A 17471-nucleotide genomic window follows, 5' to 3' on the forward strand; every position below is an offset into this window, starting at 1 on the left:
GAACGAGATTGCATGAAATAATCTTCAGGGCTTGGACAATTCCATGGCAAAACGGCACCTATCAACATTGTAGCCAACACAATATAACAACTGTTTCTGCCCGGTTTCGAACCGGGGACCTTTCGCGTGCGAGGCGAACGTGATAACCACTACACTACAGAAACAGATACCTACAGTTGATTTTTCTGTAATGAAACTGCTCCGAACTGGCTATTCCATGGGCCTCTGGCTTTAGATTTCTTTCATGCAACCTGCCCGACATCCCTAGCTGAACGCTCGTACATGCCATGCAAGACCAGATGTTTGGTATTAGCTCAGACTGGGCAGGGCTGAAGCATGAGACTCTAGCAAAGAATTATCCACTACTGCAAAGAAAAAATTGATGTTGGTTTTGAAACGCAAACTTCAAAACAACTTGAAAAGAGTGCCAAGAAAAGGGCTCGTCCGGGATTTGAACCCGGGACCTCTCGCACCCAAAGCGAGAATCATACCCCTAGACCAACTAGCCCTCAAAATCCTCTTACCTCTCAAAAGCTAATAACGGCTCTAAGCCCGCAATGAAGATCATGCTGGTATCTTTATGATGCTTGGTCTGTGAATACGCATGAAAGTCAGTCTCAACTTACCCTTTCTCAAACGATAGCACTATCATTTACAAGTGTCTCCTTTTATTCCGTCCCAGCTTTGGACACGTCTTACAGGAAGTCAGCCCTTATTTATATATTTCTGCAGTGGCTGAAGCTTAATGAGAAAGAGTAACAAGTTGTTCATAACAGCATAAGAAACACATTGTGCATTTTCTCTCAAATACTCCTTCACTTTGTGCCAAAAGAAATACCAAGGTGAATACCTAGGCCACAGATTCAAGCTAAAGATCTTCCTGCTGAATGCAAGGCGCAATAAAAACTGCATATCGCTGGACTAAAGCATTCCTTGCATAGCCTCTAACATCATAACATAACTGAGCTGCTAGCAGCAAGCTAACCAATACCTTTCTGAAATGAGAATTACATGTGCTTATCTGCTCAATCAGTGCTCGATCAGGCGAGATTTAGAAAAGGTGGAAAGGGTCCAAGTGGATGCCCCTTCCTTTTTAGGGTGGGTCCTGCTGACTATCATAGGATTGCTTGTAAAAGTGGCCAGGGTCAGAGGAAAAGCTGCCAACACTTCTTAGCATTCTCTATAGATGCAGCCATTTTCTGTGACTGTAATTTCGGCCTTTTCCCAGAAGTCTCTATTCTGCCTATGCAAATTAACAAAAGCAGTGCTTATTCCTCACTTGCTCAAATGTCCTTCCTGTCCAGAAAGCTCTGATTAAGCATGCTTATTTTCTTTTTCTGGGATATTTTAAATTGTTTCGCTGTCCAGTCTGTGGCAGTAGAAAGCTGCTTATGATGCCAGGTTTTGATGAATCCCCAAGGTACAAGTACAGAGGAATATATCAGTCTCTAGGATATGGAACTTTTAGCTAACACATCACAATATGTGATGCTTGCCAAGAAAACACTACATTCTGGAGCGCTGATGATCAGAACATTCTGCTCCTGAAGGATAGAAAAGACAGCTTGATTGAAATAAAGTCTGTTTATATTGACGCTCTCTCTCTCCCTATATATACATACATGCGTACACACACACACACAGGTATGTCATGCATTTCTTCAGATTTGTTTCAACCATTTACCATTTATTGGAGAATCCCTACTTTTCAAGTGACTGCAAATGAAGTCATCTCTGGCACTTTTTGTGCAAAGTAAGAGACACACATGACACCTTTTTATAAAAGTCATCGGTTTCTTTGTTACTGTGTACTTTCAAAGCATGGGGCTTTCACACGTCAGGTAAACCTGATTACCACTACACAACAAAAGCAGATGCAGCTTTCTTATCTATGTCGTGATAGAACAGTTGTGAATTGAGTAGAAGAAGGGCCCTGATGTGATACTTATTACATGCAGCCTGTAAGATAGTCAAACATGCAGGCTAGGAAGGAAGATGCAAATATCAATGTATTAGAAAAACACCTAAAGGCGAGTGATATGCTTTCATTCATGCATGGCTAGGAAAAATCGCCATACTGTTGCAAACATTCTTACACCACCAACTGGAAATAAATGATTCTGACATTAAACGTAAAGGTGACAATGCATTTGTATCATCACCTTGAGAAGGATCATCTTGGAATTGAGCCGAGGGCCTCTGCACTCAAAGCCAGAAACACTCCACTAAAATAAGATTCCTGTTGGTGCCAACAATTCTCCATGTTAATGCTTGTTCTAGGTGAGCAGTGAACCGATTGCAGGGCTCTTTTGAAAGCAAGGTCTGAGAACCAACAGATACATCCACACGCCGATTACTTTAGTGTTTTGAGAGAATTCCCTTTCTTGGAACGAGATTGCATGAAATAATCTTCAGGGCTTGGACAATTCCATGGCAAAACGGCACCTATCAACATTGTAGCCAACACAATATAACAACTGTTTCTGCCCGGTTTCGAACCGGGGACCTTTCGCGTGCGAGGCGAACGTGATAACCACTACACTACAGAAACAGATACCTACAGTTGATTTTTCTGTAATGAAACTGCTCCGAACTGGCTATTCCATGGGCCTCTGGCTTTAGATTTCTTTCATGCAACCTGCCCGACATCCCTAGCTGAACGCTCGTACATGCCATGCAAGACCAGATGTTTGGTATTAGCTCAGACTGGGCAGGGCTGAAGCATGAGACTCTAGCAAAGAATTATCCACTACTGCAAAGAAAAAATTGATGTTGGTTTTGAAACGCAAACTTCAAAACAACTTGAAAAGAGTGCCAAGAAAAGGGCTCGTCCGGGATTTGAACCCGGGACCTCTCGCACCCAAAGCGAGAATCATACCCCTAGACCAACTAGCCCTCAAAATCCTCTTACCTCTCAAAAGCTAATAACGGCTCTAAGCCCGCAATGAAGATCATGCTGGTATCTTTATGATGCTTGGTCTGTGAATACGCATGAAAGTCAGTCTCAACTTACCCTTTCTCAAACGATAGCACTATCATTTACAAGTGTCTCCTTTTATTCCGTCCCAGCTTTGGACACGTCTTACAGGAAGTCAGCCCTTATTTATATATTTCTGCAGTGGCTGAAGCTTAATGAGAAAGAGTAACAAGTTGTTCATAACAGCATAAGAAACACATTGTGCATTTTCTCTCAAATACTCCTTCACTTTGTGCCAAAAGAAATACCAAGGTGAATACCTAGGCCACAGATTCAAGCTAAAGATCTTCCTGCTGAATGCAAGGCGCAATAAAAACTGCATATCGCTGGACTAAAGCATTCCTTGCATAGCCTCTAACATCATAACATAACTGAGCTGCTAGCAGCAAGCTAACCAATACCTTTCTGAAATGAGAATTACATGTGCTTATCTGCTCAATCAGTGCTCGATCAGGCGAGATTTAGAAAAGGTGGAAAGGGTCCAAGTGGATGCCCCTTCCTTTTTAGGGTGGGTCCTGCTGACTATCATAGGATTGCTTGTAAAAGTGGCCAGGGTCAGAGGAAAAGCTGCCAACACTTCTTAGCGTTCTCTATAGATGCAGCCATTTTCTGTGACTGTAATTTCGGCCTTTTCCCAGAAGTCTCTATTCTGCCTATGCAAATTAACAAAAGCAGTGCTTATTCCTCACTTGCTCAAATGTCCTTCCTGTCCAGAAAGCTCTGATTAAGCATGCTTATTTTCTTTTTCTGGGATATTTTAAATTGTTTCGCTGTCCAGTCTGTGGCAGTAGAAAGCTGCTTATGATGCCAGGTTTTGATGAATCCCCAAGGTACAAGTACAGAGGAATATATCAGTCTCTAGGATATGGAACTTTTAGCTAACACATCACAATATGTGATGCTTGCCAAGAAAACACTACATTCTGGAGCGCTGATGATCAGAACATTCTGCTCCTGAAGGATAGAAAAGACAGCTTGATTGAAATAAAGTCTGTTTATATTGACGCTCTCTCTCTCCCTATATATACATACATGCGTACACACACACACACAGGTATGTCATGCATTTCTTCAGATTTGTTTAAACCATTTACCATTTATTGGAGAATCCCTACTTTTCAAGTGACTGCAAATGAAGCCATCTCTGGCACTTTTTGTGCAAAGTAAGAGACACACATGACACCTTTTTATAAAAGTCATCGGTTTCTTTGTTACTGTGTACTTTCAAAGCATGGGGCTTTCACACGTCAGGTAAACCTGATTACCACTACACAACAAAAGCAGATGCAGCTTTCTTATCTATGTCGTGATAGAACAGTTGTGAATTGAGTAGAAGAAGGGCCCTGATGTGATACTTATTACATGCAGCCTGTAAGATAGTCAAACATGCAGGCTAGGAAGGAAGATGCAAATATCAATGTATTAGAAAAACACCTAAAGGCGAGTGATATGCTTTCATTCATGCATGGCTAGGAAAAATCGCCATACTGTTGCAAACATTCTTACACCACCAACTGGAAATAAATGATTCTGACATTAAACGTAAAGGTGACAATGCATTTGTATCATCACCTTGAGAAGGATCATCTTGGAATTGAGCCGAGGGCCTCTGCACTCAAAGCCAGAAACACTCCACTAAAATAAGATTCCTGTTGGTGCCAACAATTCCCCATGTTAATGCTTGTTCTAGGTGAGCAGTGAACCGATTGCAGGGCTCTTTTGAAAGCAAGGTCTGAGAACCAACAGATACATCCACACGCCGATTACTTTAGTGTTTTGAGAGAATTCCCTTTCTTGGAACGAGATTGCATGAAATAATCTTCAGGGCTTGGACAATTCCATGGCAAAACGGCACCTATCAACATTGTAGCCAACACAATATAACAACTGTTTCTGCCCGGTTTCGAACCGGGGACCTTTCGCGTGTGAGGCGAACTTGATAACCACTACACTACAGAAACAGATACCTACAGTTGATTTTTCTGTAATGAAACTGCTCCGAACTGGCTATTCCATGGGCCTCTGGCTTTAGATTTCTTTCATGCAACCTGCCCGACATCCCTAGCTGAACGCTCGTACATGCCATGCAAGACCAGATGTTTGGTATTAGCTCAGACTGGGCAGGGCTGAAGCATGAGACTCTAGCAAAGAATTATCCACTACTGCAAAGAAAAAATTGATGTTGGTTTTGAAACGCAAACTTCAAAACAACTTGAAAAGAGTACCAAGAAAAGGGCTCGTCCGGGATTTGAACCCGGGACCTCTCGCACCCAAAGCGAGAATCATACCCCTAGACCAACGAGCCCTCAAAATCCTCTTACCTCTCAAAAGCTAATACCGGCTCTAAGCCCGCAATGAAGATCATGCTGGTATCTTTATGATGCTTGGTCTGTGAATACGCATGAAAGTCAGTCTCAACTTACCCTTTCTCAAACGATAGCACTATCATTTACAAGTGTCTCCTTTTATTCCGTCCCAGCTTCGGACACGTCTTACAGGAAGTCAGCCCTTATTTATATATTTCTGCAGTGGCTGAAGCTTAATGAGAAAGAGTAACAAGTTGTTCATAACAACATAAGAAACACATTGTGCATTTTCTCTCAAATACTCCTTCACTTTGTGCCAAAAGAAATACCAAGGTGAATACCTAGGCCACAGATTCAAGCTAAAGATCTTCCTGGTGAAGGCAAGGCGCAATAAAAACTGCATATCGCTGGACTAAAGCATTCCTTGCATAGCCTCTAACATCATAACATAACTGAGCTGCTAGCAGCAAGCTAACCAATACCTTTCTGAAATAAGAATGACATGTGCTTATCTGCTCAATCAGTGCTCAATCAGGCGAGATTTAGAAAAGGTGGAAAGGGTCCAAGTGGATGCCCCTTCCTTTTTAGGGTGGGTCCTGCTGACTATCATAGGATTGCTTGTAAAAGTGGTCAGGGTCAGAGGAAAAGCTGCCAACACTTCTTAGCGTTCTCTATAGATGCAGCCATTTTCTGTGACTGTAATTTCGGCCTTTTCCCAGAAGTCTCTATTCTGCCTATGCAAATTAACAAAAGCAGTGCTTATTCCTCACTTGCTCAAAGGTCCTTCCTGTCCAGAAAGCTCTGATTAAGCATGCTTATTTTCTTTTTCTGGGATATTTTAAATTGTTTCGCTGTCCAGTCTGTGGCAGTAGAAAGCTGCTTATGATGCCAGGTTTTGATGAATCCCCAAGGTACAAGTACAGAGGAATATATCAGTCTCTAGGATATGGAACTTTTAGCTAACACATCACAATATGTGATGCTTGCCAAGAAAACACTACATTCTGGAGCGCTGATGATCAGAACATTCTGCTCCTGAAGGATAGAAAAGACAGCTTGATTGAAATAAAGTCTGTTTATATTGATGCTCTCTCTCTCCCTATATATACATACATGCGTACACACACACACACAGGTATGTCATGCATTTCTTCAGATTTGTTTCAACCATTTACCATTTATTGGAGAATCCCTACTTTTCAAGTGACTGCAAATGAAGTCATCTCTGGCACTTTTTGTGCAAAGTAAGAGACGCACATGACACCTTTTTATAAAAGTCATCGGTTTCTTTGTTACTGTGTACTTTCAAAGCATGGGGCTTTCACACGTCAGGTAAACCTGATTACCACTAAACAACAAAAGCAGATGCAGCTTTCTTATCTATGTCGTGATAGAACAGTTGTGAATTGAGTAGAAGAAGGGCCCTGATGTGATACTTATTACATGCAGCCTGTAAGATAGTCAAACATGCAGGCTAGGAAGGAAGATGCAAATATCAATGTATTAGAAAAACACCTAAAGGCGAGTGATATGCTTTCATTCATGCATGGCTAGGAAAAATCGCCATACTGTTGCAAACATTCTTACACCACCAACTGGAAATAAATGATTCTGACATTAAACGTAAAGGTGACAATGCATTTGTATCATCACCTTGAGAAGGATCATCTTGGAATTGAGCCGAGGGCCTCTGCACTCAAAGCCAGAAACACTCCACTAAAATAAGATTCCTGTTGGTGCCAACAATTCTCCATGTTAATGCTTGTTCTAGGTGAGCAGTGAACCGATTGCAGGGCTCTTTTGAAAGCAAGGTCTGAGAACCAACAGATACATCCACACGCCGATTACTTTAGTGTTTTGAGAGAATTCCCTTTCTTGGAACGAGATTGCATGAAATAATCTTCAGGGCTTGGACAATTCCATGGCAAAACGGCACCTATCAACATTGTAGCCAACACAATATAACAACTGTTTCTGCCCGGTTTCGAACCGGGGACCTTTCGCGTGCGAGGCGAACGTGATAACCACTACACTACAGAAACAGATACCTACAGTTGATTTTTCTGTAATGAAACTGCTCCGAACTGGCTATTCCATGGGCCTCTGGCTTTAGATTTCTTTCATGCAACCTGCCCGACATCCCTAGCTGAACGCTCGTACATGCCATGCAAGACCAGATGTTTGGTATTAGCTCAGACTGGGCAGGGCTGAAGCATGAGACTCTAGCAAAGAATTATCCACTACTGCAAAGAAAAAATTGATGTTGGTTTTGAAACGCAAACTTCAAAACAACTTGAAAAGAGTGCCAAGAAAAGGGCTCGTCCGGGATTTGAACCCGGGACCTCTCGCACCCAAAGCGAGAATCATACCCCTAGACCAACTAGCCCTCAAAATCCTCTTACCTCTCAAAAGCTAATAACGGCTCTAAGCCCGCAATGAAGATCATGCTGGTATCTTTATGATGCTTGGTCTGTGAATACGCATGAAAGTCAGTCTCAACTTACCCTTTCTCAAACGATAGCACTATCATTTACAAGTGTCTCCTTTTATTCCGTCCCAGCTTTGGACACGTCTTACAGGAAGTCAGCCCTTATTTATATATTTCTGCAGTGGCTGAAGCTTAATGAGAAAGAGTAACAAGTTGTTCATAACAGCATAAGAAACACATTGTGCATTTTCTCTCAAATACTCCTTCACTTTGTGCCAAAAGAAATACCAAGGTGAATACCTAGGCCACAGATTCAAGCTAAAGATCTTCCTGCTGAATGCAAGGCGCAATAAAAACTGCATATCGCTGGACTAAAGCATTCCTTGCATAGCCTCTAACATCATAACATAACTGAGCTGCTAGCAGCAAGCTAACCAATACCTTTCTGAAATGAGAATTACATGTGCTTATCTGCTCAATCAGTGCTCGATCAGGCGAGATTTAGAAAAGGTGGAAAGGGTCCAAGTGGATGCCCCTTCCTTTTTAGGGTGGGTCCTGCTGACTATCATAGGATTGCTTGTAAAAGTGGCCAGGGTCAGAGGAAAAGCTGCCAACACTTCTTAGCGTTCTCTATAGATGCAGCCATTTTCTGTGACTGTAATTTCGGCCTTTTCCCAGAAGTCTCTATTCTGCCTATGCAAATTAACAAAAGCAGTGCTTATTCCTCACTTGCTCAAATGTCCTTCCTGTCCAGAAAGCTCTGATTAAGCATGCTTATTTTCTTTTTCTGGGATATTTTAAATTGTTTCGCTGTCCAGTCTGTGGCAGTAGAAAGCTGCTTATGATGCCAGGTTTTGATGAATCCCCAAGGTACAAGTACAGAGGAATATATCAGTCTCTAGGATATGGAACTTTTAGCTAACACATCACAATATGTGATGCTTGCCAAGAAAACACTACATTCTGGAGCGCTGATGATCAGAACATTCTGCTCCTGAAGGATAGAAAAGACAGCTTGATTGAAATAAAGTCTGTTTATATTGACGCTCTCTCTCTCCCTATATATACATACATGCGTACACACACACACACAGGTATGTCATGCATTTCTTCAGATTTGTTTAAACCATTTACCATTTATTGGAGAATCCCTACTTTTCAAGTGACTGCAAATGAAGCCATCTCTGGCACTTTTTGTGCAAAGTAAGAGACACACATGACACCTTTTTATAAAAGTCATCGGTTTCTTTGTTACTGTGTACTTTCAAAGCATGGGGCTTTCACACGTCAGGTAAACCTGATTACCACTACACAACAAAAGCAGATGCAGCTTTCTTATCTATGTCGTGATAGAACAGTTGTGAATTGAGTAGAAGAAGGGCCCTGATGTGATACTTATTACATGCAGCCTGTAAGATAGTCAAACATGCAGGCTAGGAAGGAAGATGCAAATATCAATGTATTAGAAAAACACCTAAAGGCGAGTGATATGCTTTCATTCATGCATGGCTAGGAAAAATCGCCATACTGTTGCAAACATTCTTACACCACCAACTGGAAATAAATGATTCTGACATTAAACGTAAAGGTGACAATGCATTTGTATCATCACCTTGAGAAGGATCATCTTGGAATTGAGCCGAGGGCCTCTGCACTCAAAGCCAGAAACACTCCACTAAAATAAGATTCCTGTTGGTGCCAACAATTCTCCATGTTAATGCTTGTTCTAGGTGAGCAGTGAACCGATTGCAGGGCTCTTTTGAAAGCAAGGTCTGAGAACCAACAGATACATCCACACGCCGATTACTTTAGTGTTTTGAGAGAATTCCCTTTCTTGGAACGAGATTGCATGAAATAATCTTCAGGGCTTGGACAATTCCATGGCAAAACGGCACCTATCAACATTGTAGCCAACACAATATAACAACTGTTTCTGCCCGGTTTCGAACCGGGGACCTTTCGCGTGTGAGGCGAACGTGATAACCACTACACTACAGAAACAGATACCTACAGTTGATTTTTCTGTAATGAAACTGCTCCGAACTGGCTATTCCATGGGCCTCTGGCTTTAGATTTCTTTCATGCAACCTGCCCGACATCCCTAGCTGAACGCTCGTACATGCCATGCAAGACCAGATGTTTGGTATTAGCTCAGACTGGGCAGGGCTGAAGCATGAGACTCTAGAAAAGAATTATCCACTACTGCAAAGAAAAAATTGATGTTGGTTTTGAAACGCAAACTTCAAAACAACTTGAAAAGAGTACCAAGAAAAGGGCTCGTCCGGGATTTGAACCTGGAACCTCTCGCACCCAAAGCGAGAATCATACCCCTAGACCAACGAGCCCTCAAAATCCTCTTACCTCTCAAAAGCTAATACCGGCTCTAAGCCCGCAATGAAGATCATGCTGGTATCTTTATGATGCTTGGTCTGTGAATACGCATGAAAGTCAGTCTCAACTTACCCTTTCTCAAACGATAGCACTATCATTTACAAGTGTCTCCTTTTATTCCGTCCCAGCTTTGGACACGTCTTACAGGAAGTCAGCCCTTATTTATATATTTCTTCAGTGGCTGAAGCTTAATGAGAAAGAGTAACAAGTTGTTCATAACAACATAAGAAACACATTGTGCATTTTCTCTCAAATACTCCTTCACTTTGTGCCAAAAGAAATACCAAGGTGAATACCTAGGCCACAGATTCAAGCTAAAGATCTTCCTGCTGAATGCAAGGCGCAATAAAAACTGCATATCGCTGGACTAAAGCATTCCTTGCATAGCCTCTAACATCATAACATAACTGAGCTGCTAGCAGCAAGCTAACCAATACCTTTCTGAAATGAGAATGACATGTGCTTATCTGCTCAATCAGTGCTCAATCAGGCTCGATCAGGCGAGATTTAGAAAAGGTGGAAAGGGTCCAAGTGGATGCCCCTTCCTTTTTAGGGTGGGTCCTGCTGACTATCATAGGATTGCTTGTAAAAGTGGCCAGGGTCAGAGGAAAAGCTGCCAACACTTCTTAGCATTCTCTATAGATGCAGCCATTTTCTGTGACTGTAATTTCGGCCTTTTCCCAGAAGTCTCTATTCTGCCTATGCAAATTAACAAAAGCAGTGCTTATTCCTCACTTGCTCAAATGTCCTTCCTGTCCAGAAAGCTCTGATTAAGCATGCTTATTTTCTTTTTCTGGGATATTTTAAATTGTTTCGCTGTCCAGTCTGTGGCAGTAGAAAGCTGCTTATGATGCCAGGTTTTGATGAATCCCCAAGGTACAAGTACAGAGGAATATATCAGTCTCTAGGATATGGAACTTTTAGCTAACACATCACAATATGTGATGCTTGCCAAGAAAACACTACATTCTGGAGCGCTGATGATCAGAACATTCTGCTCCTGAAGGATAGAAAAGACAGCTTGATTGAAATAAAGTCTGTTTATATTGACGCTCTCTCTCTCCCTATATATACATACATGCATACACACACACACACAGGTATGTCATGCATTTCTTCAGATTTGTTTCAACCATTTACCATTTATTGGAGAATCCCTACTTTTCAAGTGACTGCAAATGAAGTCATCTCTGGCACTTTTTGTGCAAAGTAAGAGACACACATGACACCTTTTTATAAAAGTCATCGGTTTCTTTGTTACTGTGTACTTTCAAAGCATGGGGCTTTCACACGTCAGGTAAACCTGATTACCACTACACAACAAAAGCAGATGCAGCTTTCTTCTCTATGTCGTGATAGAACAGTTGTGAATTGAGTAGAAGAAGGGCCCTGATGTGATACTTATTACATGCAGCCTGTAAGATAGTCAAACATGCAGGCTAGGAAGGAAGATGCAAATATCAATGTATTAGAAAAACACCTAAAGGCGTGTGATATGCTTTCATTCATGCATGGCTAGGAAAAATCGCCATACTGTTGCAAACATTCTTACACCACCAACTGGAAATAAATGATTCTGACATTAAACGTAAAGGTGACAATGCATTTGTATCATCACCCTGAGAAGGATCATCTTGGAATTGAGCCGAGGGCCTCTGCACTCAAAGCCAGAAACACTCCACTAAAATAAGATTCCTGTTGGTGCCAACAATTCTCCATGTTAATGCTTGTTCTAGGTGAGCAGTGAACCGATTGCAGGGCTCTTTTGAAAGCAAGGTCTGAAAAACCAACAGATACATCCACACGCCGATTACTTTAGTGTTTTGAGAGAATTCCCTTTCTTGGAACGAGATTGCATGAAATAATCTTCAGGGCTTGGACAATTCCATGGCAAAATGGCACCTATCAACATTGTAGCCAACACAATATAACAACTGTTTCTGCCCGGTTTCGAACCGGGGACCTTTCGCGTGTGAGGCGAACGTGATAACCACTACACTACAGAAACAGATACCTACAGTTGATTTTTCTGTAATGAAACTGCTCCGAACTGGCTATTCCATGGGCCTCTGGCTTTAGATTTCTTTCATGCAACCTGCCCGACATCCCTAGCTGAACGCTCGTACATGCCATGCAAGACCAGATGTTTGGTATTAGCTCAGACTGGGCAGGGCTGAAGCATGAGACTCTAGCAAAGAATTATCCACTACTGCAAAGAAAAAATTGATGTTGGTTTTGAAACGCAAACTTCAAAACAACTTGAAAAGAGTACCAAGAAAAGGGCTCGTCCGGGATTTGAACCTGGGACCTCTCGCACCCAAAGCGAGAATCATACCCCTAGACCAACGAGCCCTCAAAATCCTCTTACCTCTCAAAAGCTAATACCGGCTCTAAGCCCGCAATGAAGATCATGCTGGTATCTTTATGATGCTTGGTCTGTGAATACGCATGAAAGTCAGTCTCAACTTACCCTTTCTCAAACGATAGCACTATCATTTACAAGTGTCTCCTTTTATTCCGTCCCAGCTTTGGACACGTCTTACAGGAAGTCAGCCCTTATTTATATATTTCTGCAGTGGCTGAAGCTTAATGAGAAAGAGTAACAAGTTGTTCATAACAACATAAGAAACACATTGTGCATTTTCTCTCAAATACTCCTTCACTTTGTGCCAAAAAAAATACCAAGGTGAATACCTAGGCCACAGATTCAAGCTAAAGATCTTCCTGCTGAATGCAAGGCGCAATAAAAACTGCATATCGCTGGACTAAAGCATTCCTTGCATAGCCTCTAACATCATAACATAACTGAGCTGCTAGCAGCAAGCTAACCAATACCTTTCTGAAATGAGAATGACATGTGCTTATCGGCTCGATCAGGGCTCGATCAGGCGAGATTTAGAAAAGGTGGAAAGGGTCCAAGTGGATGCCCCTTCCTTTTTAGGGTGGGTCCTGCTGACTATCATAGGATTGCTTGTAAAAGTGGCCAGGGTCAGAGGAAAAGCTGCCAACACTTCTTAGCGTTCTCTATAGATGCAGCCATTTTCTGTGACTGTAATTTCGGCCTTTTCCCAGAAGTCTCTATTCTGCCTATGCAAATTAACAAAAGCAGTGCTTATTCCTCACTTGCTCAAATGTCCTTCCTGTCCAGAAAGCTCTGATTAAGCATGCTTATTTTCTTTTTCTGGGATATTTTAAATTGTTTCGCTGTCCAGTCTGTGGCAGTAGAAAGCTGCTTATGATGCCAGGTTTTGATGAATCCCCAAGGTACAAGTACAGAGGAATATATCAGTCTCTAGGATATGGAACTTTTAGCTAACACATCACAATATGTGATGCTTGCCAAGAAAACACTACATTCTGGAGCGCTGATGATCAGAACATTCTGCTCCTGAAGGATAGAAAAGACAGCTTGATTGAAATAAAGTCTGTTTATATTGACGCTCTCTCTCTCCCTATATATACATACATGCATACACACACACACACAGGTATGTCATGCATTTCTTCAGATTTGTTTCAACTATTTACCATTTATTGGAGAATCCCTACTTTTCAAGTGACTGCAAATGAAGTCATCTCTGGCACTTTTTGTGCAAAGTAAGAGACACACATGACACCTTTTTATAAAAGTCATCGGTTTCTTTGTTACTGTGTACTTTCAAAGCATGGGGCTTTCACACGTCAGGTAAACCTGATTACCACTACACAACAAAAGCAGATGCAGCTTTCTTATCTATGTCGTGATAGAACAGTTGTGAATTGAGTAGAAGAAGGGCCCTGATGTGATACTTATTACATGCAGCCTGTAAGATAGTCAAACATGCAGGCTAGGAAGGAAGATGCAAATATCAATGTATTAGAAAAACACCTAAAGGCGAGTGATATGCTTTCATTCATGCATGGCTAGGAAAAATCGCCATACTGTTGCAAACATTCTTACACCACCAACTGGAAATAAATGATTCTGACATTAAACGTAAAGGTGACAATGCATTTGTATCATCACCCTGAGAAGGATCATCTTGGAATTGAGCCGAGGGCCTCTGCACTCAAAGCCAGAAACACTCCACTAAAATAAGATTCCTGTTGGTGCCAACAATTCTCCATGTTAATGCTTGTTCTAGGTGAGCAGTGAACCGATTGCAGGGCTCTTTTGAAAGCAAGGTCTGAGAACCAACAGATACATCCACACGCCGATTACTTTAGTGTTTTGAGAGAATTCCCTTTCTTGGAACGAGATTGCATGAAATAATCTTCAGGGCTTGGACAATTCCATGGCAAAACGGCACCTATCAACATTGTAGCCAACACAATATAACAACTGTTTCTGCCCGGTTTCGAACCGGGGACCTTTCGCGTGTGAGGCAAACGTGATAACCACTACACTACAGAAACAGATACCTACAGTTGATTTTTCTGTAATGAAACTGCTCTGAACTGGCTATTCCATGGGCCTCTGGCTTTAGATTTCTTTCATGCAACCTGCCCGACATCCCTAGCTGAACGCTCGTACATGCCATGCAAGACCAGATGTTTGGTATTAGCTCAGACTGGGCAGGGCTGAAGCATGAGACTCTAGCAAAGAATTATCCACTACTGCAAAGAAAAAATTGATGTTGGTTTTGAAACGCAAACTTCAAAACAACTCGAAAAGAGTACCAAGAAAAGGGCTCGTCCGGGATTTGAACCCGGGACCTCTCGCACCCAAAGCGAGAATCATACCCCTAGACCAACGAGCCCTGAAAATCCTCTTACCTCTCAAAAGCTAATACCGGCTCTAAGCCCGCAATGAAGATCATGCTGGTATCTTTATGATGCTTGGTCTGTGAATACGCATGAAAGTCAGTCTCAACTTACCCTTTCTCAAACGATAGCACTATCATTTACAAGTGTCTCCTTTTATTCCGTCCCAGCTTTGGACACGTCTTACAGGAAGTCAGCCCTTATTTATATATTTCTTCAGTGGCTGAAGCTTAATGAGAAAGAGTAACAAGTTGTTCATAACAACATAAGAAACACATTGTGCATTTTCTCTTAAATACTCCTTCACTTTGTGCCAAAAGAAATACCAAGGTGAATACCTAGGCCACAGATTCAAGCTAAAGATCTTCCTGCTGAATGCAAGGCGCAATAAAAACTGCATATCGCTGGACTAAAGCATTCCTTGCATAGCCTCTAACATCATAACATAACTGAGCTGCTAGCAGCAAGCTAACCAATACCTTTCTGAAATGAGAATGACATGTGCTTATCTGCTCAATCAGTGCTCAATTAGGCTCGATCAGGCGAGATTTAGAAAAGGTGGAAAGGGTCCAAGTGGATGCCCCTTCCTTTTTAGGGTGGGTCCTGCTGACTATCATAGGATTGCTTGTAAAAGTGGCCAGGGTCAGAGGAAAAGCTGCCAACACTTCTTAGCGTTCTCTATAGATGCAGCCATTTTCTGTGACTGTTATTTCGGCCTTTTCCCAGAAGTCTCTATTCTGCCTATGCAAATTAACAAAAGCAGTGCTTATTCCTCACTTGCTCAAAGGTCCTTCCTGTCCAGAAAGCTCTGATTAAGCATGCTTATTTTCTTTTTCTGGGATATTTTAAATTGTTTCGCTGTCCAGTCTGTGGCAGTAGAAAGCTGCTTATGATGCCAGGTTTTGATGAATCCCCAAGGTACAAGTACAGAGGAATATATCAGTCTCTAGGATATGGAACTTTTAGCTAACACATCACAATATGTGATGCTTGCCAAGAAAACACTACATTCTGGAGCGCTGATGATCAGAACATTCTGCTCCTGAAGGATAGAAAAGACAGCTTGATTGAAATAAAGTCTGTTTATATTGACGCTCTCTCTCTCCCTATATATACATACATGCATACACACACACACACAGGTATGTCATGCATTTCTTCAGATTTGTTTCAACCATTTACCATTTATTGGAGAATCCCTACTTTTCAAGTGACTGCAAATGAAGTCATCTCTGGCACTTTTTGTGCAAAGTAAGAGACACACATGACACCTTATTATAAAAGTCATCGGTTTCTTTGTTACTGTGTACTTTCAAAGCATGGGGCTTTCACACGTCAGGTAAACCTGATTACCACTACACAACAAAAGCAGATGCAGCTTTCTTATCTATGTCGTGATAGAACAGTTGTGAATTGAGTAGAAGAAGGGCCCTGATGTGATACTTATTACATGCAGCCTGTAAGATAGTCAAACATGCAGGCTAGGAAGGAAGATGCAAATATCAATGTATTAGAAAAACACCTAAAGGCGAGTGATATGCTTTCATTCATGCATGGCTAGGAAAAATCGCCATACTGTTGCAAACATTCTTACACCACCAACTGGAAATAAATGATTCTGACATTAAACGTAAAGGTGAGAATGCATTTGTATCATCACCTTGAGAAGGATCATCTTGGAATTGAGCCGAGGGCCTCTGCACTCAAAGCCAGAAACACTCCACTAAAATAAGATTCCTGTTGGTGCCAACAATTCTCCATGTTAATGCTTGTTCTAGGTGAGCAGTGAACCGATTGCAGGGCTCTTTTGAAAGCAAGGTCTGAGAACCAACAGATACATCCACACGCCGATTACTTTAGTGTTTTGAGAGAATTCCCTTTCTTGGAACGAGATTGTATGAAATAATCTTCAGGGCTTGGACAATTCCATGGCAAAACGGCACCTATCAACATTGTAGCCAACACAATATAACAACTGTTTCAGCCCGGTTTCGAACCGGGGACCTTTCGCGTGTGAGGCGAACTTGATAACCACTACACTACAGAAACAGATACCTACAGTTGATTTTTCTGTAATGAAACTGCTCCGAACTGGCTATTCCATGGGCCTCTGGCTTTAGATTTCTTTCATGCAACCTGCCCGACATCCCTAGCTGAACGCTCGTACATGCCATGCAAGACCAGATGTTTGGTATTAGCTCAGACTGGGCAGGGCTGAAGCATGAGACTCTAGCAAAGAATTATCCACTACTGCAAAGAAAAAATTGATGTTGGTTTTGAAACGCAAACTTCAAACCAACTTGAAAAGAGTACCAAGAAAAGGGCTCGTCCGGGATTTGAACCCGGGACCTCTCGCACCCAAAGCGAGAATCATACCCCTAGACCAACGAGCCCTCAAAATCCTCTTACCTCTCAAAAGCTAATACCGGCTCTAAGCCCGCAATGAAGATCATGCTGGTATCTTTATGATGCTTGGTCTGTGAATACGCATGAAAGTCAGTCTCAACTTACCCTTTCTCAAACGATAGCACTATCATTTACAAGTGTCTCCTTTTATTCCGTCCCAGCTTTGGACACGTCTTACAGGAAGTCAGCCCTTATTTATATATTTCTGCAGTGGCTGAAG

General features: G+C 41.9%; 9 non-coding genes across 9 annotated transcripts; all 9 read right to left on the bottom strand.

Moving 5' to 3' along the window:
* Positions 1–91: 91 nt before the first annotated feature.
* On the bottom strand, positions 92–164 carry TRNAA-CGC (transfer RNA alanine (anticodon CGC)). The gene has a single exon. It is a non-coding gene; the product is annotated as a tRNA-Ala (tRNA).
* Positions 165–2478: 2314 nt separating this feature from the next.
* Positions 2479–2551, bottom strand: TRNAA-CGC (transfer RNA alanine (anticodon CGC)). Its single transcript has one exon. It is a non-coding gene; the product is annotated as a tRNA-Ala (tRNA).
* Positions 2552–5210: 2659 nt separating this feature from the next.
* Positions 5211–5282, bottom strand: TRNAP-UGG (transfer RNA proline (anticodon UGG)). The gene has a single exon. It is a non-coding gene; the product is annotated as a tRNA-Pro (tRNA).
* A 1970-nt stretch (positions 5283–7252) lies between these two features.
* Positions 7253–7325, bottom strand: TRNAA-CGC (transfer RNA alanine (anticodon CGC)). Its single transcript has one exon. It is a non-coding gene; the product is annotated as a tRNA-Ala (tRNA).
* Positions 7326–9639: 2314 nt separating this feature from the next.
* TRNAV-CAC (transfer RNA valine (anticodon CAC)) lies at positions 9640–9712 on the bottom strand. Its single transcript has one exon. It is a non-coding gene; the product is annotated as a tRNA-Val (tRNA).
* Positions 9713–12037: 2325 nt separating this feature from the next.
* TRNAV-CAC (transfer RNA valine (anticodon CAC)) lies at positions 12038–12110 on the bottom strand. The gene has a single exon. It is a non-coding gene; the product is annotated as a tRNA-Val (tRNA).
* Positions 12111–14424: 2314 nt separating this feature from the next.
* On the bottom strand, positions 14425–14497 carry TRNAV-CAC (transfer RNA valine (anticodon CAC)). The gene has a single exon. It is a non-coding gene; the product is annotated as a tRNA-Val (tRNA).
* A 272-nt stretch (positions 14498–14769) lies between these two features.
* Positions 14770–14841, bottom strand: TRNAP-UGG (transfer RNA proline (anticodon UGG)). The gene has a single exon. It is a non-coding gene; the product is annotated as a tRNA-Pro (tRNA).
* Positions 14842–17166: 2325 nt separating this feature from the next.
* Positions 17167–17238, bottom strand: TRNAP-UGG (transfer RNA proline (anticodon UGG)). The gene has a single exon. It is a non-coding gene; the product is annotated as a tRNA-Pro (tRNA).
* Positions 17239–17471: the final 233 nt, after the last annotated feature.

The sequence above is a fragment of the Triturus cristatus genome, chromosome 8, assembly GCF_964204655.1.
Source record: "Triturus cristatus chromosome 8, aTriCri1.1, whole genome shotgun sequence".
NCBI lineage: Eukaryota > Metazoa > Chordata > Amphibia > Caudata > Salamandridae > Triturus > Triturus cristatus.